Raw genomic sequence first — 25,355 nt, forward strand, 5'->3', positions numbered from 1 at the left:
GCCAATGGAGGCACCCTTACACTGTAGTGCAAGGGTTTCAGCTTTGAGGGGTAGATTGCTTATGTGCAGGAAGGTGCCCCTTCCTGCACAAAAACAATCTTTAAGAGGCATTTTGCTTAATGCAACACACATAGAAATGACAAAATGTCATTTTTTTTAAAAATGATTGTGTACGTGCAGGAGGGATCAAAATCCTGCTCATAAACTATCAATGTCCTTTTTCTGTTTCTATGTGTGCTAAACATGGAAACAGCAAAAACGAGGAGAAATAAAGCAATTCTCCACATTTCAGCACTACCTCCTTTTTATGCTGCTCTTGTAAATAGGAGGCAGCATCACAATTAATGGGTGTTGCAGTGGAACGCCCCCGCAACACCATTTGCCCTCCCCTTTCATGCTTAGAACAGCGTGAAGGGTGCATTAGTTACAAAGCACTCTTAAGCCACATTAACAGGCACATGCATCAAGCGATTTTGGAATCGCAAACGGTGTGAATCGCAAAATTTGTCCGTTTGCGATTCCAAAATCACTTATTGGGATGCATCATTTATTTCTCATGTATCGCAATTTAAGAAATCGCTTTTTTTTTCGATTTCTCAAATTGCGATATCATTTAAGGTGTTAAAATCTAGCTTGCGACATCAACAATATCGGCGCCATCTAGTCCCTTTTTCAGGCTAATTCGTGTGCGTAAGTGGCAGCCATTTTGAATGCCATGGCCTCCCTGCCCACTGCCGATAGCCAGGGCGTCTCTCTCTCTCTCTCTCCTAACCCCGCGAGCTTCCCCCGCGCACTGACAGCCCCCGCTCTCACATGCTTGGGCCATAAACCCCTCTTCAGCCCGACCTTGCCTCGGAACCACATCCCGTTCCCAGCCAAACACCTCCCTCCTTTCCTTTCATGATCCTGTATCCTTTGATAAACCCCTTTCCTCTGTGCCCGATTGTCCTGCTCGTTCCCAGGCTGCCACCCTGCGGATGCAGTTTATTGCCCCCATACAGTAGGAAGCTTACCCCATCAAAGGATCCACGACTGATCAAAGCCCCCACCCCATGAGATCCGATCAGCCGCATGCATTCCGGGAATCGGCGGAATGCCCAGCTGCGCGACACTCATCACCTGTTGAGACCGGGGTAGGGACTTCTACTGTAAATGTGTGTGGGAACGGGCTTGAAGTGGGGATTCCGAGGATGTCTTTCCGTACATCAAAGTGTTGACAATGATGTGTTTCATGCAATAAAACCATAAAACTGTGTATAAGAGGCTAGGCCTCAGAGATGCCGTTAGAGCACCTCGATAAGATACCCTGTTGTCTGATTTGATGTGTTCTGCTCCGTCGGAATAAACTCTTGTTTCCTGCTTTCCAGTCTCCAGCACCTGCCTCTTTGTTTGATAGATTCAAGTGGTATGAGAGGCGGTTAGCGCCGGGCAATACTTAAAAGGTTCTTGGTCGACATTGGCCCTACCCTTTTTCTACAATTGGCGTCCCAAACGTGGGGCCCATCAGTGACACGTGGATCCAGTGGGAGAGGTCCTAACAACAGAGTGAACGACTGCAACGATCGGGAGAGCTCCTGTCCGATAGACCCTCGTCTGACAGCCGATCATCCGAAATTCACCGGTTCCGAACAGACCTCTCTCGAGTGATCTACGGTCCTGACTGGGAACCATCAGGAGTGCGGCGACAGTCACGGAGAATAGAGGACGATCGGGCACTGGATGCGGAAGACAAGAAACTGTCCATGCGGTCCGGGTTAAGGTCCTGTAACACGACAAATTGCGAAATGATTGTTTGATTGTTTGGAAAATACTAGTATTACTCTACGATTGTTGGCTCTTTTTGGAGATATTCTCTGTCTGCAAACGGGGAAGAATAGAAAGATTCTCTCTTCCTTTGCAGATAGTGAAGGGTAGGTAATGCGGACTTTTGTCCCCCGTTGTAACCCGTTGTGCCTATTTCTCTCCCCCACTGATTGTTTGATTGCCCGAACATTTGATTGTTCGAGGTTTTGTTCTTTTGAGGTTCTCTCTTTCTACAAGCGAGGAAAAATAGAAATATTCTCTCTTCCTTTCCAGATAGTGAGGGGTAGGTAACGCAGACTTTTGTCCCCCGTTGTAACCCGTCATGCCTATTCTTTCTTTCCACTGATTGATTGATTGTCCGAACATTGACTGTTCGAAGTTGGTTCTTTGAGATATTCTCTGTTTGCAAATAACGTAGAATAGAAATATTCTGTCTAGTCTTTGCAAGTAGTGAAGGATAGGTAGTGCAGACCTTTGTCCCCCGTTGTAATCTGTCATGCCTATCTTCCCCCCACTGATTGGTAGTTGGTTCAGCCCAGACCGCTTATTAGAGATGAACCATCCAGCTCCACTGGAAGGCACCCCTAATAAGGACATGTTCATGAAGCATGGACTAATCGCTATAGCCTATAGCAAGCTATGGCATAAATATACTAGAAAGGATCAGGAAAGTCAGTGGCCACTGATAGGATCCTTCGATAAGGATAAAATAAGCGAGCTGGAAACAGCCCTTCGTAACAATAAGACTACGCCCACTATGCTTGATAGTCTCGGCATGTCTCGCAAAGAAACAGAACAACGTAAAAAGAGAAACGAAATCAGATTAGAGAAAGAACTACCGAAAGCAGCTCACCTAGCTGCCAGAAAGTTAGAGGCAGAAATAAAAGAGAGAGAGGAAGCCAAACGGAAGCAAGAGTCAGTAACATCGAGTCAGTGTCCTGTTAGAACACCCTCTACGCTCTACCCTAAGTTACCCTCGAAACAGCGAGCCAACGATGATCTTTTACTAGGTCCTCCAATCATCTACATGCCCCCTCCATATGCCCCTTCCCAACCCTTAGCACAGCACCCGCCACCCCCAAGCACAGGCGAGAATAGTACCAGGGCCTCCTCGGTCCTCGTGGCCTCCGCGCCTGCCCAACCGCTAGTACTCGATACAGCGCAAGCAACAGTATTAGACGACCCTGAAGCCCGAAAGACAGATTCCACGAGAATAAACAGGTTGAACAAGGATGAGCGAGCAGGGATCGACAAGGTAGTAAAGACACTAGTAGAACGGAAGGAGAGTGAGGAGTACATCATGGATATGTTCAACTCATATGCTGGGAGCCACAGATGACACTTTGTCGTACGATTATGTTACCATGCCCTAAATGCTTATGAGGACCGATACCGAGACAAAGGTCCAGGGAGCCTAACGGCTCTATATAGAAAGGTCGATATCGGAGATGAGGGCAATTGTGACGTGACGGACCTCCTTGCGCGTACGCTTGAGGTTTTCCGCCACCTCACTGAACAAGAGTTGGAAGCTAAACCTACGACTCCTGTAGCGACCGAACCATGAATAGAACAAGCTGGCGCCATGATGCCTATAAGAGAGGCTGCTCCCTACTGGGTTCCCCCACGAGGTCAGGGAACACACGATGATGTTAACCATCAAGATGCAAGGGGGAGGGTAGTTTATAACTGGGTCTACCAGCCATGGGATCGGCAAGATATTCTGACGTTCCGAAAATCTCTGCCCGATTTACGTAAAAACCCCACTGCCTTCTATACAATATATATATATATATAATTCTTCGATTCGGCCAACAAATCTAAAGATATCTTCTCCATAGTAGAGGAGTTATCTAATCCCAATAGAGTCACCATTGCACCTCTCCCTTCCCAGTCACTTTGTGACTCCCTTAACCAATTCTTTATTGATAAGATAATCAAGATTAAAAACAGTATCCCTGCTCAAGCCTTGCCCACCTTCCCTCTACTGGACGCTTCTTGTCTTCTACTCGATTCCCATACCTTATCCCAGATCCCTCCCATTTCGAAGGAAGGCTTTCTTACTTTGTTACATAAAGTCTCCTCTGAATCACCGAGCGATTGCTGCCCCCATTGTTCTCCGCGAAGCCCCCCTGGCCCTCCTGAACAACTCTCTTGCCATGGGTGAGGTCCCCTGCTCTTTTAAGCAGGCAGAGGTGGTGGCTATCCTAAAGAAACCCTCGGCAGACCCTTCGATTATGAGCAATTTTCGCCCTATATCTCTTCTTCCCTTCCTCAGTAAGGTGCTGGAGTCACATGTCACCAACACCCTCTGCTCCTTTATTGAGGAATCTGGTTTTCTGGACTCCCAGCAGGCCGGGTTTAGACCTGCGCAATCCACAGAGGCTGTTATACTCTCTGTTATGGAGGTATTGCGCAGAGGGGCCGATGCTAACATCTGTCAGGCCCTGGTACTGCTGGATTTGTCGGCCGCCTTTGGCACGGTCGACCGTGGTATCCTTGTCGACCGTGTCAGAGAGGCCAGCATCCGGGGCACTGCCCTCGACTGGGTCCACTCTTTCCTGTCTGACCGCAAACAAGCGGTCAGGCTGTCCCAGTTTTCAGCCGACCAGGTTGGGCTAACCTGTGGCGTCCCCCAGAGCTCCTCCCTATCCCCACTCCTTTTTAATTTATACCTGGCTCCCCTGATCCGCTCCCTCCGTAGCCTGAATGTCACCGCGTTTAATTATGCGGATGACATCCAACTGGTCTTTACCATCGACCCCTCGGATCAGTCAATTTCCACTTTCCAAACCATCCTCTGTTTCATCAGTGATTGGATGAGCTCAAACCATCTTAAGCTCAACCCCGACAAGACAAGCTGGTTCTTGTCGGGGGATCCTCTAACCCTTGGCAACCTTCCTTCTGGCCAACAAGACTGGGCAGTCCCCCTCGCCCAGTGAACTCAGCAAAAAGCCTGGGGGTCATTATCAGCAGTGACCTCTCAATGAAGTCCCAGATCAGTGCGGTAGTGTCTTCCAGTCATTTCCAGCTCAGGAAGATCCGTAAAATCTCTCGTCTCCTCACCACCGAGGCCCTCACTCTGGCTCTGCTTGCGCTAGTCATTTCACGAATTGACTACGCAAATGCACTCTATGTAGGCATTCCTGACTACCAAGCCAAGAGACTGCAGCTGATCCAAAACCAAGACGCCCGCCTCATTTTTCATCAACCCAGACATCAACATGTCCGTCCCCTCTTAAAAAGTTTACACTGGCTTCCGGTCACTGCACTCTGCAAGTTTAATCTAGGCTGCATAATTTTCAAATCCCTTGCAGGCGGAGGCCCCTCATTTATCTTTTCCCTTCTTCACCCCTATGTTCCTTCTCGTAGCCTTCGTTCGTCTCAGCTGGCCTTACTGACAGTCCCCAGATTCAAGAGGAAGAAACACGGTGGCCTCAGGTTTTCTTTCCTAGCTCCTTCCTTCTGGAATGCCCTCCCCCTCTCTCTAAGGTTACCTTCCCCCTACACCAGGTTTAGATCTCTCCTTAAAACCTTTTTGTTTACTGAAGCCTACAATTATCCCTCTATCCCCTTTCTTTTCCGTTCTCTCCACACAAGCGCCAAGAAAACTTCAGGTGTTAGTCGCGCTCTACAAGAACCTTTCACATCACATCACATCACATACTGAACTAAGTACAGCCTTAGGTTTGACGATTATGACCCTAGCTGACATCGACTTGTTTTTCGGGTTATGTCTGCCAGCCGATGTGTGGAAGCAAATCCGGAAAGTCGACCACCTTGAGCTGTTCGGACATACCTGGTCACAACTCGATGTCATAGATAGACAACGAGAGCCTGGACAGAAGCCTTTGAAATCCATTTTAGAACTCCCAGACAAAATCGTGCAGAAACTGAAAACCCTGATCCCAGAAAAGAAAGTGGACTAGTCGATAGTAACGGCCTGTTGCCAGAAACCCCAGGAAGACGTATCAGAATACTTCTCCCGGTTTGAAACGGTGTTCTCCGATTACAGCGGCCAGGACATGACCACTGCAACCGGACATCATCTGTTTGTCCAGAACTATGTTAAGGGTCTGTCGCAGGAAGTCTCTCAGAAACTGCAGGCTAGCGAAAGTAGTTGGGCAGCCTCCAAACCTGCGGCTATCCTCCAGATGGCTCAGTATTATGAGCATCAGAAAAATTAAAACAATAGGGCGACTGAGAAAAAGAAAAAGGACTTGAAGGAGAGAGTGATGATTGCACAGTTGCAGGGTTTGACTATAGGACGAGAACAGTACAAAGGAAATTACCAGTCGAATGCTCCTAGAAACCCACCCCCCTAAAGACCGTACACCCGCACCCTATGTTGGACGTAAAGATATTGGTGAGGACCAGTGTGCATTTTGCAAAGGATTCGGCCATTGGAAATCCCAGTGTCCGGTCCTGTTAGAGATGAATAAGAATAGGGACCCCAGAGATGTAGCGGGTGGACCAAGAAATAGAGGACAGGAACGAGGGTCCACAAATGACACGAATAACGACAGATAAGGCAGACCGAACACATTTGACCGCCCCCGACCGAATCAGTACCAACAGTCTGACTGCGACGACGCCCATGACTTCGCATAGGACTGCCAAGGGCAAGGAAGGGATCCTGTCGAGGTCTATGTTGACCAGCAAGGTCCTTATGTCACCGCTAAGGTCCTGGGTATGAAGTCAACATTCCTGGTAGAAACTGGCGCAACACGTAGTGCGTTATCTAAACAACTGATTCCAAGGGTGTCATGGCTGGATTTTCTGATTAGATGGGATCAGCCCCTAGGGGCCCCTCCAACCCAGCCAGAACGTAATCACATCCCTCCTCAGGACCATCTATCCAGGCACCTGGGTACCTACCTGAGGATGGGGAACTCGCAATATACAAGCTCATATTATTAAAAACACCACTAAATCTATAGGGATACTAAGAATACTCACTGATTACTAAGGATATCCATACCCTACACCACACTTATATTCACATCAGTTGGTCTCGCGGCCACCCCGACCCAGACCGGTCTACCCTAGGGCAGATATGACACACAATCCGGTGCGTCTACACATGGGCCTGCAGAACCCAATGCTCTCTTTTCCAAACGGTTCGCAATCCGGCAAACCTCCACGCCAGTATCCCTCCTGACGCTCTCACTTACACAAGCCATAATCCTGTGGGTATACACGCTGGTCATCCTCCCCAACGTTCTCTCTAACGCCGCATATCAACGACGACCACATTCCTATGAACACCTTCAGATATATATATATATATATTGGGAAGTCTCTTCACTAAGGGTCTGCTACTACAATATTAGGAGTTAGCCAATTAATATAATGTACCTCTTATTCTTGGCATCATAGGTCCCCTCACTCCCTATTTATGTGATCACCACTTACCTGATTGGGATTACTCATCCATTCATATAACTAGTAAACACCTAGGAGATACATTTACCTAGATTGAACAAGGATACAAGGCGCATTTTAGTTTACTACAAACTGGGGGTTTTATTAGAACAATATTAAAGTACACAGATCTGTAACTGACAAAGACTATAGATAGAACACACCGCTGAAAGAGAAAAGATTAGCAATACAATAGCTTAGGGAATAAGGACAAGATTAAGATGCAAGTGTAAAGTAAACTAATGTGATGAAATAGATGTCACCCGATTAGTGTGAAGTCTTGTTCTAGCTGTCATCTGGGTTCCTCTCTCGTCTGTGCCTTGGCTCATCTCAGACTCTCTCTCTCTCCTGCGCTCTTGGATACACCTCTGCGCTGATCACTTTGCACTGGACTCCTCTTCCCCACGAACTGTCTCCACCTTCCAGATTCACTCTAATGGTTCCTGCCGCTCTAATGCTTTTCCTTCCACTAGCTTGTTCACTCTGTCTCTGCGCCAATGTCCAATTAACTCCCTCTGCTCCCACAGGTTAGTCCACGATCTCTCCTCTGTCTCTTCTAAAAGGCATTACTTCAGACTCCAGCTATTCACACCTCCTCCTGATAAGTAACTGCTTCTGACTGCTTCCTTCAGTTCCAGCTCACTGACTGTCTGTTTGTCTTCTCTCTGTTCCAAGCATGTCCTGTCTCTTCTCCTCTTGCAATTCCACTCCTCCAACTCTACCAACACTCTCTGCTCCTTCAATTCAAGTCAGCTCTCTCTCTAGCTTGAACCCTCTCTGCTCTGCCAACTCCACTCGACTGCTTGGTTCCGCCACCTCCACACGACTCACTGGCTCCGCCTCTGCACTTCACTGATATAGAATGCTGTTTCCTCATGGAAAGTTCCAGCCATCAGCCTGCCGCCCACCAGATCTCTGCACCACTTCGCATCAAGGACACACACCCAGCTGGCCAGCCTTTTGTGGTGTCTTCGACACAGAGAATAATACAGCCTACCGATAAGGGCTGGCCCAGACCGGTTCTCTCCAAGTGAAAAACAGCTTTAACTATAAACTTTGCCTTTACCCTGAAAAGCCTCTCAGCTTCATCAATATGGAGTCCCTCTAGCTCTAGGCCTGTAGGCCTGAAAGGGATGAAATACCCCTTAGCTCTGTCAGAATACCTACATAAACCATACCAATGTGTCTAGTATGTCAAAGCCAATAGGCAATAGACAGGTTAAAGTCAAGAATAAAGGATCTATCATCATATTAAGCAGTTATCCTCTTCTAGGTCTGGAAGAAAGGGCTTAAAAGGGCCAACACAGGCTAAGAATACCTATCCTAGATGTGAGCAAGACTAAGATCTATATCACTGCTAAATAGAGCCAAAAACTCTGCCATAACATTCCACCCTTAGATCCTTATCTTGCGAACATCTTATAAACAATAACATCCATATAAACAGACATCAACACAACCTATCAACAAATCAAAAACTAAAAAACTCTCTAAAAGAATGACAACTTAAGGAAATTCCACCTGAAACTCAATTGTAGGGAATACAAACCTAACAACCAACTGAAAACAAATCAAAGCACCCTTGACTTGAATGCTGAAACATATCTGAGATTGGATCTGATAACAACAGAAACTAACCAAAGCATCCTCAAACTAAATGTGCCTCAACTTCTAGTGATAACTGGTGAAATCTAGTGATGTAGGGACTTATGTGTTGAATGAAAACAGCAAGGGGCCTAAATGGGGCCTACCTATTTCGGACAACTTAAGAACTAAATGTGTTTCAACTTCTAATGAAAAAACAACAAAGGGCCTAAATGAGGCCTACCTACTATGGTCAACTTAAGCTAATGATGGCTCATGAAATCTAATGGTGTAGGGGCTTGTTTGCGAGATGAAAATAACAATGGGCCTAAATGAGGCCTACCCACTATGGTCAATTTAAGGAAACATTTTAGTGAAATCTGAGAAATAGACATGACAAATTATTTTCAAGGTCTGGGCAAACATTAATACATAATCATACTAAAAGACACACCTCCCAGGACAACCTAAAGTCTAGGGTAACCACCCTTTGATCAATCAAGGTGAAAATGTAATAACAGTAAAAGACAACCCCATTTCTACAAGATAGCTGGTGTATATATATAACACCTAGTTTCTTCACACTGTGGAACACATGTGTGCACCACCATTCAAAAAAAAAGTCCTTCATTGGCAAAAACTGTTTTGAAGAAAACAGGAAAACTATAATAGGTGACATGTTTGTGTTTTTTTTTTTAAAGTGGGGCCTGCTCATAGTGATTGCAAAGAAAAAGCATGGGAATAATGCAGGCCAAGGAATTACATAACCAAATCCTTTTGCTTGGTATATTTTTCATCAAAAAAAAAAAAGAGTCCAATGTCAATTTTGGGACATCAGTGTAGGTCACCACCCAGCATCTTCGGTATCCGGACACTTCCTCCGATGCGGCCATTCACCACCCTTCCGGTCTGGTCTGGTCTGGATCCATCCTCCAAAAATAATAAACTAACATAAAAAACATGAAAGTAAAAAACTAAAATAATAAAGGAAGTGGGGGGGGGGGCCGACCCACGCACCAACACCACAACCCAGCAATCCTAGGACAAGAAAACAAGTATCATTAATCTTGCATGATAAAATTTTCCATTTAAAAAGCACCCCGGCTGCCTTTCATTATTGAAAAGAAAATATCCTAATTAATTAAAAACATTCAAAATCTAATTTTTAAGTAAATTTAGAAGGGCCTAACATACCCTAATCCACTATGAGACAGCCCCTCCCTTCAGAGCAGGAGCCAGGCTACAGTATGAAGTAATTTGAATCACTGCCAAATGATGATCTCACAGCAGGAGCAGGGGCTGCAAGCCTCCCATTCCCTGATCAGAGAAGCCCGCCTAAGCCTACTGTATCTAACTAACTCCAAGGGCCAAGAGTCTGCAAGAATCCCTTATCAGCAGGCAATGAAGCTGCCCGCGCTGACGGCCAGGAAGAGCGAGTTCACCCCACCCTTACATAAACATGCCGTCCGCGGAACAAAATTGGATTATAGCCAATCATAACAGGACAGGCTGCAATCGAAGCCTGCAGAGGAAAAAAAAAACTCGTCTTCACAAACCAGCTGGTCTGCCAAGGTCGACAAACAAATTCCTTGTAAGCTTGTTCCCAGGCCTGATTTTTCTAACTAACGAAAGCTAGCATTTTAAAAAAAACAATTCTGTTACAATGTACTGCTACTTAAAAGCTCCACTTTCTAAAAAGACTTTTGTCTAACTAATTCAGCTAAAGGCAAGACATTAAAATATGGGCATTGATTTAGTAAGGGGCAACTCAGTTCTGCACACAAGATTATACAGTCTGCACTTAAAAAAAAAACGAATCAACATGGACTATTGGGTTGAACATTTCTCTGCAGATATATCCATCAGGCAGCACGTTTATCGTGCAAGGTATTAAAAATATATATTATCAGCTGTTGAAAGAGAAATAATTTTAAAACAACATAAAATGCAGACACATTTCACCATTGTATTTTGTTCAACCAGGGGCATCATGTAATTTTGCATTACAGCGTAATTAAACATGCAAGCTATTTAATCCAACCTAATAAAAGGGCCACATTCATACATTAATAAACAGCCATTTATTTTCTAACTGAGTTGGTTAACTTACCAATGCCGGTTTTGCTGCATACAGTCACATTTTAAAAAAAGTTCAGTTTGCATTTGGGAAAATAATAATGAGAACACACATTTGTTTTCAAAAGCACACGGTTGCCTTTCACTAATTAAAAGCACATGTTACCATGCACTGTCGGGCAAGATTGATTATTCTCAACCTGTGATCACTACAAAGCATCGGCCAGCACATTCCTTTCTAAATGGAAAACCCTCAAAGAAATAATTAATGAAAACAGCCCGTAGCATGCATTCTAACGGGCCACCTCCTTAACATTTCACTCATGTTAAATCATGCATTCAAAAATAATTCTCCACACGTCTGTGGGTGCATATTAAGAAGCGTATTTAAAAGAACACAGCTCTCTCCGTGCAAACCCTTATCTCAATCCGACTGGTTGATTTATAACCGACCGACCCCTAGGAGTCAGACACATGGAGACATCCGTTCCAAGGTAAACCCACACAAATTCGTAGACGCATTTCAAAAAGAATGTGAAATGAAAACCCTTCGCAAAACACAAGATGTTACCTCTCCGTCAAGAAGCTGACAAAGCACGTAGGCAGACCTAGGAATCAGTAAAAGTCAAAATCAAACCATCAATCCTTAAAATAATACACTGACTTTTATAGCCAGTTCAGATAACCATGCAAGGTAAAACAGCATGTTTAAAAATAAAGACTGCCATCTCAATTCAAGATATTAACCCTTTGGCAGCTCAAGCACAATCGATTCCCAATGACTGCAGATACATGGGAAAATCATGAGCACATCTCTTCACGTTTACAGATAACGCGTACACACATTTTCAAAACGTTATCCCCAAGCACCCGAGAGAGATCCAGCTCTCTCCTGCCTAACGTAATGATAACATGCCCTGTCCAAGCCACTACCACATGGCGCTAATCACAAGCCATATTTACAAGACAAACTCTTCACAAACAATATATCCAAGGCGCAATGCACAAGGAACACAGCAGATCAACATGAGAACATGCACCTCACAAGCCACATTAACATGGCGCTATTCACAAGCCATATTTACAAGGAGCTTTTCACAAACAATATATCCAAGGCGCAATTCACAAGGAACACAGCAGATCAACATGAGAACATGCACCTCACAAGCCACAATAATATGGCGCTATTCACAAGCCATATTTACAAGACAAGCTTTATGTAAAGAACTCCACAAATCATATAACAATGAACACATTTCACATTGCACAGCATAAGCAGATGCAGCAAGCAATTTAATGGACAATTTAAAACCATTTTTTACACACATTTATACAATTGGACCATCACAAAGATGTAACTGGCTCCCTCATGTAATGCCATCCTTCAACCCTGACCGTTTAAACACCAAGATGAAAACCATTCCTTCCACCCTGAATAAGCCAAATGCCATGATGTAATGCAATCTCCTCACGCTGCAACTGTTCAAGCCCATAGGTCACACAGGCTACATAAACTGCAACATTACGCCAGATGGAACCGGCGTTCAGGGCACTCCCTCACAACACATGGGAAACTCTCTAAGCACATGGCCAGGACACACAGGATAGGTAAGCAGTTCGTGACGCCAGATGTCATGGCTGGATTTTCTGATTAGATGGGATCAGCCCCTAGGGGCCCCTCCAACCCAGCCAGAACGTAATCACATCCCTCCTCAGGACCATCTATCCAGGCACCTGGGTACCTACCTGAGGATGGGGAACTCGCAATATACAAGCTCATATTATTAAAAACACCACTAAATCTATAGGGATACTAAGAATACTCACTGATTACTAAGGATATCCATACCCTACACCACACTTATATTCACATCAGTTGGTCTCGCGGCCACCCCGACCCAGACCGGTCTACCCTAGGGCAGATATGACACACAATCCGGTGCGTCTACACATGGGCCTGCAGAACCCAATGCTCTCTTTTCCAAACGGTTCGCAATCCGGCAAACCTCCACGCCAGTATCCCTCCTGACGCTCTCACTTACACAAGCCACAATCCTGTGGGTATACACGCTGGTCATCCTCCCCAACGTTCTCACTAACGCCGCATATCAACGACGACCACATTCCTATGAACACCTTCAGATATATATATATATATATTGGGAAGTCTCTTCACTAAGGGTCTGCTACTACAATATTAGGAGTTAGCCAATTAATATAATGTACCTCTTATTCTTGGCATCATAGGTCCACTCACTCCCTATTTATGTGATCACCACTTACCTGATTGGGATTACTCATCCATTCATATAACTAGTAAACACCTAGGAGATACATTTACCTAGATTGAACAAGGATACAAGGCGCATTTTAGTTTACTACAAACTGGGGGTTTTATTAGAACAATATTAAAGTACACAGATCTGTAACTGACAAAGACTATAGATAGAACACACCGCTGAAAGAGAAAAGATTAGCAATACAATAGCTTAGGGAATAAGGACAAGATTAAGATGCAAGTGTAAAGTAAACTAATGTGATGAAATAGATGTCACCTGATTAGTGTGAAGTCTTGTTCTAGCTGTCATCTGGGTTCCTCTCTAGTCTGTGCCTTGGCTCATCTCAGACTCTCTCTCTCTCCTGCACTCTTGGATACACCTCTGCACTGATCACTTTGCACTGGACTCCTCTACCCCACGAACTGTCTCCACCTTCCAGATTCACTCTAATGGTTCCTGCCGCTCTAATGCTTTTCATTCCACTAGCTTGTTCACTCTGTCTCTGCGCCAATGTCCAATTAACTCCCTCTGCTCCCACAGGTTAGTCCACGATCTCTCCTGCGTCTCTTCTAAAAGGCATTACTTCAGACTCCAGCTATTCACACCTCCTCCTGATAAGTAACTGCTTCTGACTGCTTCCTTCAGTTCCAGCTCACTGACTGTCTGTTTGTCTTCTCTCTGTTCCAAGCATGTCCTGTCTCTTCTCCTCTTGCAATTCCACTCCTCCAACTCTACCAACACTCTCTGCTCCTTCAATTCAAGTCAGCTCTCTCTCTAGCTTGAACCCTCTCTGCTCTGCCAACTCCACTCGACTGCTTGGTTCCGCCACCTCCACATGACTCACTGGCTCCGCCTCTGCACTTCACTGATATAGAATGCTGTTTCCTCATGGAAAGTTCCAGCCATCAGCCTGCCGCCCACCAGATCTCTGCACCACTTCGCATCAAGGACACACACCCAGCTGGCCAGCCTTTTGTGGTGTCTTCGACACAGAGAATAATACAGCCTACCGATAAGGGCTGGCCCAGACCGGTTCTCTCCAAGTGAAAAACAGCTTTAACTATAAACTTTGCCTTCACCCTGAAAAGCCTCTCAGCTTCATCAAGATGGAGTCCCTCTAGCTCTAGGCCTGTAGGCCTGAAAGGGATGAAATGCCCCTTAGCTCTGTCAGAATACCTACATAAACCATACCAATGTGTCTAGTATGTCAAAGCCAATAGGCAATAGACAGGTTAAAGTCAAGAATAAAGGATCTATCATCATATTAAGCAGCTATCCTCTTCTAGGTCTGGAAGAAAGGGCTTAAAAGGGCCAACACAGGCTAAGAATACCTATCCTAGATGTGAGCAAGACTAAGATCTATATCACTGCTAAATAGAGCCAAAAACTCTGCCATAACAAAGGGCACCCTTGTCTGGCTCACTTGTAACATCGATAGGTTTCGATGGAACGCCCTCCACTAACCCCTTGTCCACACCGATCTCCTTTGACTTAGAAAATAACATCACTGACACAACGTTTTTGCTTTCATCCAACACCCCTGATGCCATTATGGGACTTGACTTATTGAAGCATTTCCGAGCTACTATTAGGTGTTCGCAAGATGGAGTTTGGATCTTTCTGTACGACAACCCGGCTCTGCTCAGACTTTGTCCTTCCCGACGCATGTTTTCCATCTCTGGCGCTGACTCGTCCCTACTTGACACTCTACCTCCATATTTGTGGGCCAAAACTGACTCGGACGTAGGACGCATGATGATCGACCCAGTGCACATAACTGTTCGACAGGACGCAATACTCCCAAAACTTCCACAATATCGGATATCGCCCGAGGGCGAGAAGGCATTGGTAAAGATTATTCAGTCCCTGATAGATGCAGGAGTGGTAGAGGAAGTAGTTAGCAATGTTTGCAACAGCCCTATCCTACCCATCATAAAGAAGCAAGGAGAGGGAGATGAGAAAGCGTACCGCTTCATCATCGACCTGCGAGAGGTCAACAAAGTGGTTGTACCTCAGTACCCCGTGGTCTCTGACATCACCACTATTCTGACTCTGATTCCTTCCACTGCCACCACCTTCACTGTCATTGACGTAAAGAACGCCTTCTTCTCTATCCCCATCCACCCAGACAGCCGATACCTCTTTGGCTTCACCCTAAAAGCCCGCTCATATAGATTCTGTCGAGCAGCCCAAGGCTACACTGAAAGTCCCAGCATCTACAGTCAGGCCCTCAAGAGACAACTGGACGCAGTCCAGTTACCAGATGGAGTAGTGTTGATACAATACATCGATGACATCTTTTTGGCGGCCGACACCACTCCACTTGCAGTCACAGCCACCATTCAACTCCTGCACTTCCTTGCGGAAAATGGCCACAAGGTCTCCCAAAAGAAGTTGCAATTCTGCCAACCCCAGGTCACTTACCTAGGCCACCTCTTGTCAAAAGACGGAAGGAAACTTACTCCCGACCGAATCCAGACCATTCTAGAGACCCCTGTCCATAAAACCCAGAAACAAGTCCGCTCCCTGTTAGGCCTCACTTCCTTCTGCCGGCAGTGGTTGCCAAATTTCAGCCTCATTGTAAAACCACTGCTTTCTCTGCTGGCTAAAGATGTCCCCTTCCCACTCCCTTGGACCCCTGAATGCCAGTCCTCCTTCATCGAGCTAAGAGATGCCCTCTGCTCAGCCCCCGTCCTAGGTACCCCCGACTACACGAAGCCCTTCTCCCTCTACACTCACGAAAGGGAGGGATGCGCTTTGTCTATCTTGACCCAGTCCATTGGCTCAAAGCGACGCCCATGCGCTTACTTCTCTGCCACTCTTGACCCGGTAGCGAGAGCTTTGCCTGCCTGCCTTCGAGCTGTAGCTGCCGCTGCTATCTCTATCCGACAAAGTGAGGGGATCGTGCTGTCAAACTCCCTCACGGTATTAGTGCCCCATGCGGTTGACACCCTCCTGAACCAGACCAAGACGCAACACCTGACGAGTGCACGACTGACTGGGTACAAGCTGACTCTGCTTGCACCCCACATCACCCTGAAAAGATGCACCACTCTGAACCCGGCGACTTTGTTACCCCTACCAGAGAACGCTCCCGATGTGTCCCCTGTACATGACTGTGTGACCCTCACGGACGAACAGACTAGGAGTAGGGTTGACCTCAGAGACACAGTCTTCCCAGACCCTGATGGAGAGCTGTGGGTGGACGGCTCTTGCATCAAACTCGCCAATGGCACCACCTCAGCTGCTTATGCAGTTACCACAGCCCGAACCGTAGTAGAGACAGCCCGCATCACACAACGATCTGCTCAGGCAGCAGAACTGATTGCCCTCACACGAGCATGCATCCTGGCAGCAGGAACCACCGCAAACATTTACACCGACGGCCAGTACGCCTTCGGGGTGGTTCATCATTTTGGGCTCCTATGGAAGGAGAGGGGATTCCTGACCTCACACGGCACCCCAATCTTAGAGGGAGATCTAGTCTCCGCCCTAACTGAAGCAGTTCTTCTTCTCAAACAACTTGCTGTAATAAAATGTCAGGCACACAAAAAGGTGACGGACATCATTGGGCAGGGGAATGCACTGGCTGACATCACTGCCCGAACCACAGCTGAGAATAGGACAACGACAAGCATGTACGTGACCAGGTCACAAGCAGAGAAATGGACAGACGCTAGGGAAACTATTAGGGACATCCAAATGGCCAGCTCACAACACGAATTGACTAAATGGGCACGGGTGGGACTGAAAGATGATGAAGGCTGCTGGCGGACAAAAGACACGAACAAATGGTTGCTACCCGATTCATACCTGATCCCCATACTGACCATGGCACACTCTCCCGCACACATAGGATCTACCCCTATGACTGAGCTTGTCTCCAAAGTTTGGCACAATGACAAGATCGCAGACTCCGCCAAACGTCTGGTCCAACAATGTCTGATATGCCTGCAACACAACCCTGGGAAAGGAACTGTAGTACCCCGGGGAGGGTTTGGGGTCCCCAATCATCCGTTTGAAGTCCTGCAGATGGACTACATCCAGCTAGAAAGATGCCAAAGTCTGAAGTATGTACTTGTTGTCGTGTGTGCATTTAGCAAATGGGTGGAAGCCTATCCAACCCGCGACAACATTGCCATTGCCACCGCAAAGGTACTACCGAAAGAATTCTTCCCTCGTTATGGCCTTTGTCGAATTTTGTGGAGCGACAATGGCCCCCACTTCGTAGCCAAAGTTATCCAACTCATCATGAAGGGGTTGGGTGTAAAACAAAAGTTCCACGCAGTCTTCCACCCCCAATCTGCTGGACTAGTTGAACGACATAATGCCAAACTGAAGCTCAAACTAGCTAAGATAGTGGCTACCACAGGACTGAAATGGCCAGACGCTCTCCCACTGGCATTGCTATCAATGCGTTCCACCCCCACCAAACACCACTTGACACCTTACGAGGTCGTTTTCGGCCGGCCCATGAGCGTCTGGTCTGCACCGAAACCGACTTCCATTCACGATGTCCCGGACGTCCTAATGTCTGATTACTTATACAAGCTGACTAAGACACTGTCTGTTATCCACCAGCAGGTGCTGCATGCCATTCCTGATGCTCCCAGGGGTCCCGGACACAACATTCAACCCGGGGACTATATGCTGATCCGGAACTTCCAGCGTGCAAAGAGTCTGGAACCCCGGTGGACGAGCCCCTGGCAAGTCTTGATCACCACCTGAACAGCTCTTCGAATGGAGGGTAAGCGCAACTGGGTGCATGCACACCACTGTAAGAAGATCTCCTCGACCCTGACAATGACCGAAGACGTGAACACCCAAGAAGAGCTCCTGAACAAAGACCGACCATCCCTGAACTGTTATCCTGATACAGAGACACTCGAATTGGTAAAATTTCCCGATCCCACTGTGCCATCCAGAGAAGGGTATAACCTGCGACGAAAGGAGGGAGCTTCGGCTAAGCAGACCACTGACTGTCATAATTCTCAGAGCGGTGGCCTAACACTACTAAGGCTGCCAGGAGAGAAGCCAGACGAAGTTTGTGGTTCTGCCCGCTACCGAGCCCCTTGAAGATGATGGAAGCGCCCGACAAGAAGATGATGGAAGCCCCCGGCACGAAGATGATGGAAGCAACCGGACATCTGAAGATTCGCTACAGAAACCCAAAGACTGACAAAATCCACAGTTCAAAGACTATTGCACTTTTTATCGCCCTTCTCTTTTGCCTTCTCCTCATGACCACCCTCTGGATTGTGGAAAAGAGCGCACCAGCTCTGGAGACATTCCTGACCACTGCACAGCCTACCACAATGAAAGAACATTGCCTGATTTCTCTTTCTCCCCAACTCTGAGAAAGGCGTAAAGAGTTTTGGAACAATTCCTTCGTGCAACTGCTGCACCAACACAATCTTGCCACCAACTGCTGGATCTGTGGGTTGCTACCCCACGCCACTGGACATTCTATACCCTTCATCCCTTCTCCCTTCTCAATTCACGGCTCCTGCCTTGCCTGGCTGATCCTCTTGCAAGAAAGCTACAGGGATAATGCCACCTTCAGCAGAACTATGACACATTTCTTTCATGGGGTCTGGCAGAACAAAACGAAGAAAACTGTTGCACATTTTTGCCCCCTGACAACCAACGACTCTATCCACATGGACATCCCCGTCAAAGAACGGATTGAAATGCAGGTGTTCAACAACCCGACCAGACCCACCTTCTCCTACCTCTGGAAACGAACAGCTGCCACCCTGACTGTGGCCCATTCCGTCGTCAATGTCACAGGCCTTATGTGTATCGAAGGGCTTGGGACACAGCTGGTAGGCCACAGCGCTTGCCGCATCACCATGACTTTGGACTCAACTGATCCACCCTCTTTTGTCACTTCTCCGAATATGTACTTTGTTTGTGGTACAAAGGCTTACACCTGGCACCCCAAAGGCTGGGGGGCACGTGTTACATTGCCTTCATCCTTCCTCCGACCTATGTAGCTCCAGCGAATCACCACAGACAAAAACGAGCAAAAGACATTGAACAAGCCGACTCCACCGGAGCACAGTTCCTCGATGCAATGAAGGGACTTTTTCCACTCTGGGGTCCGATGGCGAACAGCCGTGCCATCCGACATTTGACCCAAGCAGTTGAAACGACAATGAACATTACAGCTGGAATCCTTGCGAACAATACAGCCGAGCTTCAAGCGGTCCGCCTGGTGGCTCTCCAGAACCGCCTTGTCCTAGATGTGGTTCTAGCGGATCGTGGAGGAGCGTGCCGTATCATTGGGTCCAGCTGTTGCACCTATATACCAGACAATTCACCCTCAGTGTACAAAGCCATTGAACACCTCCACAGACTTTCCTCGGAAGTTCACCAGGAACAAGAAGAATGGTCGCTTGGTGGTTGGTTCTGGAGTACTGTGAAGAACTGGGAGTGGAGGTTATTTATGATCATACTGATACCGATTGTCGTGATATGTGGGTTCTGCCTGGGCATTCAATGCCTGCCACCTTTGTGTTCACTATGTTTTTTTTTTTTTTTTTTTTGTTTGTTCTTATATAGCGCTCGACTACCCGGAGGCATCTCGGCGCTTGCAAATTGTATCTGCCCTAAGACTCTGGACTTTGAAAAAGAATACATGAGAGCATTGTACGATGTCAAGGATAGGAACATGATAAGGATAGACGTTGATTAGACAAGTTGGCTAGATATGTTGAAAAGGGAGGACTGTTAAAATCTAGATTGCGACATCAACATTATCGGCACCATCTTGTCCCTTTTTCAGGCTCATTCGTGTGCGTAAGTGGCAGCCATTTTGAATGCCATGGCCTCCCTGCGCACTGCCGATAGCCAGCGCATCTCTCTCTCTCTCTCTCCTAACCCCGCGAGCATCCCCCGTGCACTGACAGCCCCCGCTCTCACATGCTTGGGCCATAAACCCCTCTTCAGCGCGACCTTGCCTCGGAACCACATCCCGTTCCCAGCCAAACACCTCCCTCCTTTCCTTTCATGATCCTGTATCCTTTGATAAACTCCTTTCCTCTGTGCCCGATTGTCCTGCTCGTTCCCAGGCTGCCACCTGGCCCTGCGGATGCAGTTTATTGCCCCCATACAGTAGGAAGCTTCCCCCATCAAAGGATCCACGACTGATCAAAGCCCCCACCCCATGAGATCCGATCAGCCGCATGCATTCCGGGAATCGGCGGAATGCCCAGCTGCGCGACAATCATCACCTGTTGAGACCGAGGTGGGGACTTCTACTGTAAATGTGTGTGGGAACGGGCTTGAAGTGGGGATTCCGAGGATGGCTTTCCGTACATCAAAGTGTTGACAATGATGTGTTTCATGCAATAAAACCATAAAACTGTGTATAAGAGGCCAGGCCTCAGAGATGCCGTTAGAGCACCTCGAGAAGATACCCTGTTGTCTGATTTGATATGTTCTGCTCCGTCGGAATAAACTCCTGTTTCCTGCCTTCCAGTCTCCAGCGCCTGCCTCTTTGTTTGATAGATTCGAGTGGTATGAGAGGCGGTTAGCGCCAGGCAATACTTAAAAGGTTCTTGGTCGACATCGGCCCTACCCTTTTTCTACAAAGGAATCGCAAATTTTGCGATTCTTTAAATGCTATGCATGATTTAATTTAATTTGCGAATTCGCAATTTTGAAGGGAAAAATTACCATGAAGTAAACCTTCAGGGTAATTTGCGAAAAGTTTTAAAAATGCAAATAAATGCATTTTTAAAACTTACATGTTACACACACACATGCCCTTGGGACATGTGTGTGAGTAAAATGTACTTACATAACATTCCAGGGGTCTTTGGATCCCCCCTGCACCCTTGAAATTGCATTCTCATTTTGCGATTCCTTAATTGCGAATTCACAAATGGAGAATGCCTTCCCATTGATTCCTATGGGCCTTTAGGCCCATAGGAATCAATGTAAAGCGTTTCCTTATTTGCGATTCGCAAATAAGGAAAATTAAGAAATCGCTAAAACTTTTGCGATTTTTTGATGCATTGCCGTTTGCGATTCCTTAATTGCAATTTCTTAATTTTCGCAATTAAGGAATCGCAAATGGCACCAATGATGCATGTACCTGTAAGTGGCTTAATGCTACCTTGTAAATAAGGCAAAGCACATATCGCCACAGGAACGTCACTAAAAGTGGCATTCCTGTGGCGATAGGGCTTGTATATATGCCCCATATTGTTATCAATGAGGAGACTGAGCCAAAAGAAAAGACTTCTTTGAAAACATGTACTTTTCAAGGATTAGATCCAGGCAAAGTAAGAACGTATCCTAATTCATAATTTCAGAACGTTAAGTGTGCACCACTCAAAAATGAGAACTTGTATTGGAAGGCTTTATTATGCAAAAACTCTTATTCTATGTTTAGGAGAAATTAATTAGGTTCTTTAGTAGAAGTAGAAAAGGTTTGTTATGATGTATAGTTTCATTTAGTTGGTTTTGAAGAGGAGTGTAGGGACAAAGAAGACATGGTAACTGAAGTAGCAGAACAGGACATAGGTATTACTGTTGGTAGTTCTTAAAAAGAGATTACAAACTTTAACATGTGTTTTGATACCAAACTGTGCTTGCAAATGTTGTCAACACACTCACTATAAAAGTCAACCTCGTAATATTGACTTGTACATTAAAAGTGATAAAGAGAATATTGATAAGTGGAGTGAATTTGCCGTTTACTTTTTTGTAGGGGAACAGTTTTACTTGTCCACCCGACAAGTTATATGTAAGTACTCTAAAAATAAGATAGAGGAAAATAAAATGCCTCCTAAAGCAGTACATAACAAGTTGGAAGTATTACCTTTTCCTGAAGTAGCTTAAGATTTGAATGCTAATGAGTCTACACTAATCTAATGTATACATCCATTTCAAGTTACTGTTCGTATGGAGTCTAACACAGGGAAATGACCTCCAACTGAGCTCCAGAAAGGTCTCAAATGTAGAGTTATATACTTGCTAAAAGATGTTAAGCAAAATATTGAAACTATTGGGGTAGTGACAAATATGGAAGAGGGACTTGTAAGTCTTGTGAAGGGTGTCCCCACTAAGAGTAAAATAATATGGTAGGAGTCATTAGATGCTACTGAAGTTAAAAAAGCAACTTTATCAGGTACAATGTAACATAAATTATTAATATGTAGATATTCTTTAAGTTATCTGATGGCGCCTGCAAGGCATTTTGGAGTGTAACCTGATATTCTTTAAGTTATCAAACATATGGATGACAAAACATCACCATCGACAGGTAAGATAGAAAAAGCGGATCGATCCAGAGCAGAAGAAATGTATGAACATTATAGCATCTACCCCCCACATTCCAAAGAAATTGTAGGTTATGCTATGTATCTATATGAACTAAAATAAGCAAAAGGAATTCCCTTAAGTGTATGGGAATGAAGTTTAGAATCTCGCTGTTTCTTGCATCTCTTTCCTCTTTCCTACTGGAGTAGGTGGTGTTGGTAAAAAGATATGCCTGTTCAAATACCAGCGGCCAATTAGAGATCTACTAGACTTTACGCAGACGACCCTAGATTTAATCAATGTATCCCTTATATGTTCACATTTACTATTTGAAAGTGACTTGTCTGCATTGTCTTATGACGTTAATCACATTATGAAAACAGGTGTAAATCTGCAAAATCTCTCAGGAAGAGAATTTATTTCAGGATTTCTGCTACAGCTCACCTCTCTTGACTATCACAATATACTGGTACACTCATATCATTCCCCCAACACTTATGAATGAGCAAACATCTTTTACATGACTTTTGACCATATTATATGGGTAAAAGGAGCAGAGTGAACAATAAACCGGCTACATCTAGTAACCCGTGGTATTCAGACCAGTGTAAGGCGAAACGGAAGGAGTTAACAGTCGCCCTGCTTAAAAAGAATCCCTCACTAGTTAGAGTGACTAGGAAGGATTATGCGAGGGTGTTAGTGTTGGCTAAACGAGAGTGGGAGGAACAACATTGGCAGTATCTTAAATCCGCTGCCAACAAGAAGAATGCCAAGCTGTTCTGGGAATTGATCAACAAGGCTAGGCAGCAAAGTACACCACCTATTGCTAACCACATAACAGAACAACAATGGCATTCCCACTTCTCCGCACTGTATGGTGGGAGAGAAGTATTAGGTTCATCTCCCCCAGACCCAGATACTAGGACCCAACCCCCATCGGTGTTCGAAGATCCATTTCTGCCCTCAATAATGAATTTGATCTCCAAGGGTTATCCTGTGCCAGACTCATGGAAGGGAGCAGAGGTGGTAACAGTCTACAAAAAGGGCGCCAGAGATGACCCTGCCAATTACAGACCGATCAGTCTGATTGACGTGATCTAGAAGGATGTTGGCAGGGTCTCTAGGGTGGGTGTCTGGATGGAAGAGGAGCATGTTCTTTCCCACTTCCAAGCAGGCTTTCGCCAGAAGGTGGGCACGATGGACCAGGTCTTACGCTTTTTTGCGATCTATTGGAAGGCTGTGATCATCAACAAGGGTAGCCTCTATCTGGCATTCATAGATCTCAAAACGGCGTTCGACCTGGTCCCTCGTGCAAGGCTGTGGGATATTCTGGAGAAGATGGGCTTTCCAGGGCCACTTTTGGGATTAATTGTGAAGCTGCATGAGGGGAACTATGCGAGGATCAGATGGGGAACCCAGGGACAACTGACAGAGTGGGTGCCCGTGAGGAGTGGAGTCCGCCAGGGATGTGTTATGGCACCAACCCTGTTCTCCCTCTTTGTGAATGGAGTGGTGGACCATCTGAGGGAGGAAGCGGCAGATGCGCCATCCCTGGCGGGAGAAAAAACACCTACCCTACTCTTCGTGGACAACACCATCTTGATCTCTAAATCCCCCAGAGGTCTCCAAAAGCTCTTGGACTACTTTAGCGTGTTTTGTACTGCCAGAGGCCTTACCATCAACACCTCTAAAACAAAGCTTATAGCCATTTCATCTTCCAAGAGATTCAGGAATAATGTTTCGCTCAATAGTGTCCCCTTGGAGTTGGTTGATTCCTTCGATTATTTGGGTGTTAGGGTAAACAGCCGGATGAAATGGAAAGATCACTTGGCGAAAATTCTATTAAACCACAAAAGAGTCTCAGGTGTGGTTTTAAGGGAACAGCGGGAGTCGTCGAGCAAACCTGTGGCTCCGACTCCTGCACTCTATGATGGCCAAGTATTGCCGGCAGCCCTATACGGATCCGAGCTGTGGGGGTTCGAGAACATAACAGAGTTAGCCACATCTGAAAATAAGTTTATGAGAGATCTGGTGGCCCTCCCAGTTTCCATCCCGTTAATCCCACTACGGCTAGACCTGGGTAGGTGTCCCCTCAAAGATATAGTGCGTCTGCGCCCACTACTTTTTTGGGTGCGTCTGAAAAGGACCCGAGAGCTCCACAACTATGCTGCAGTTCTAGATGAACTTATCTTGCTCAACACAGGTAACAAGATCAAATGGTTGTGCAACCTGAGACAGTTGGTTGTGCAACTAGGCTTAAGTGAATCATAGTCGAGCCAAACACCGTCTCCCAAGTCAGTGATCAAGAAGCTCTTTTGGGACTGGGTACAGGAGATGGCCATACGCAGAAGTGAAGGGGGCCCACGCTCCCAGCGATTCCTTGAGATCAAATGGACAAGAAAACTCAAACCCTTTTTAGACTTCATAGAGAAACCTCTGGATAGATCACGTTATCTAAAACTCAGGTTCGGGACTTTACTGGTGAATAATTTCTCTTCTGGGTGGAAAAACCTAGGTGATCTATCAAAAGCCTGTCCTGGATGTGCAACCCCAAATGAGTCTGTGGCGAATTTTCTCTTTGCCTGTCCGGCATATAGGGTTGCCAGGAATATATGGTTAAAACCACTATGCAAGGGGATGGGCCTTAGATGTCACAAAATGGCCCTACGTGTCCTCTGCACTGATACGTCTTCTATCGCTATGGTGTGTGGGGTAGCTAAATATTTGAATAGTGCATGGCAGACACGCATAAGGAGGGCCAAGCCTACCCCCACTCAACCTAACCGCCAGATGGCCCCACGGCAGGAAATGTCTTTTTATGGTTCTTATGTAACTGTTTTTAGTGTATATTTTAGAGATTTTAAAATTTGGATAGTATGTGATGCTGTATGTATATATAGGATTGGTGGGTCCCTGTTCTTT

The sequence above is a fragment of the Lissotriton vulgaris genome, chromosome 8 (assembly GCF_964263255.1).
Source record: "Lissotriton vulgaris chromosome 8, aLisVul1.2, whole genome shotgun sequence".
Taxonomy (NCBI): Eukaryota; Metazoa; Chordata; class Amphibia; order Caudata; family Salamandridae; genus Lissotriton; species Lissotriton vulgaris.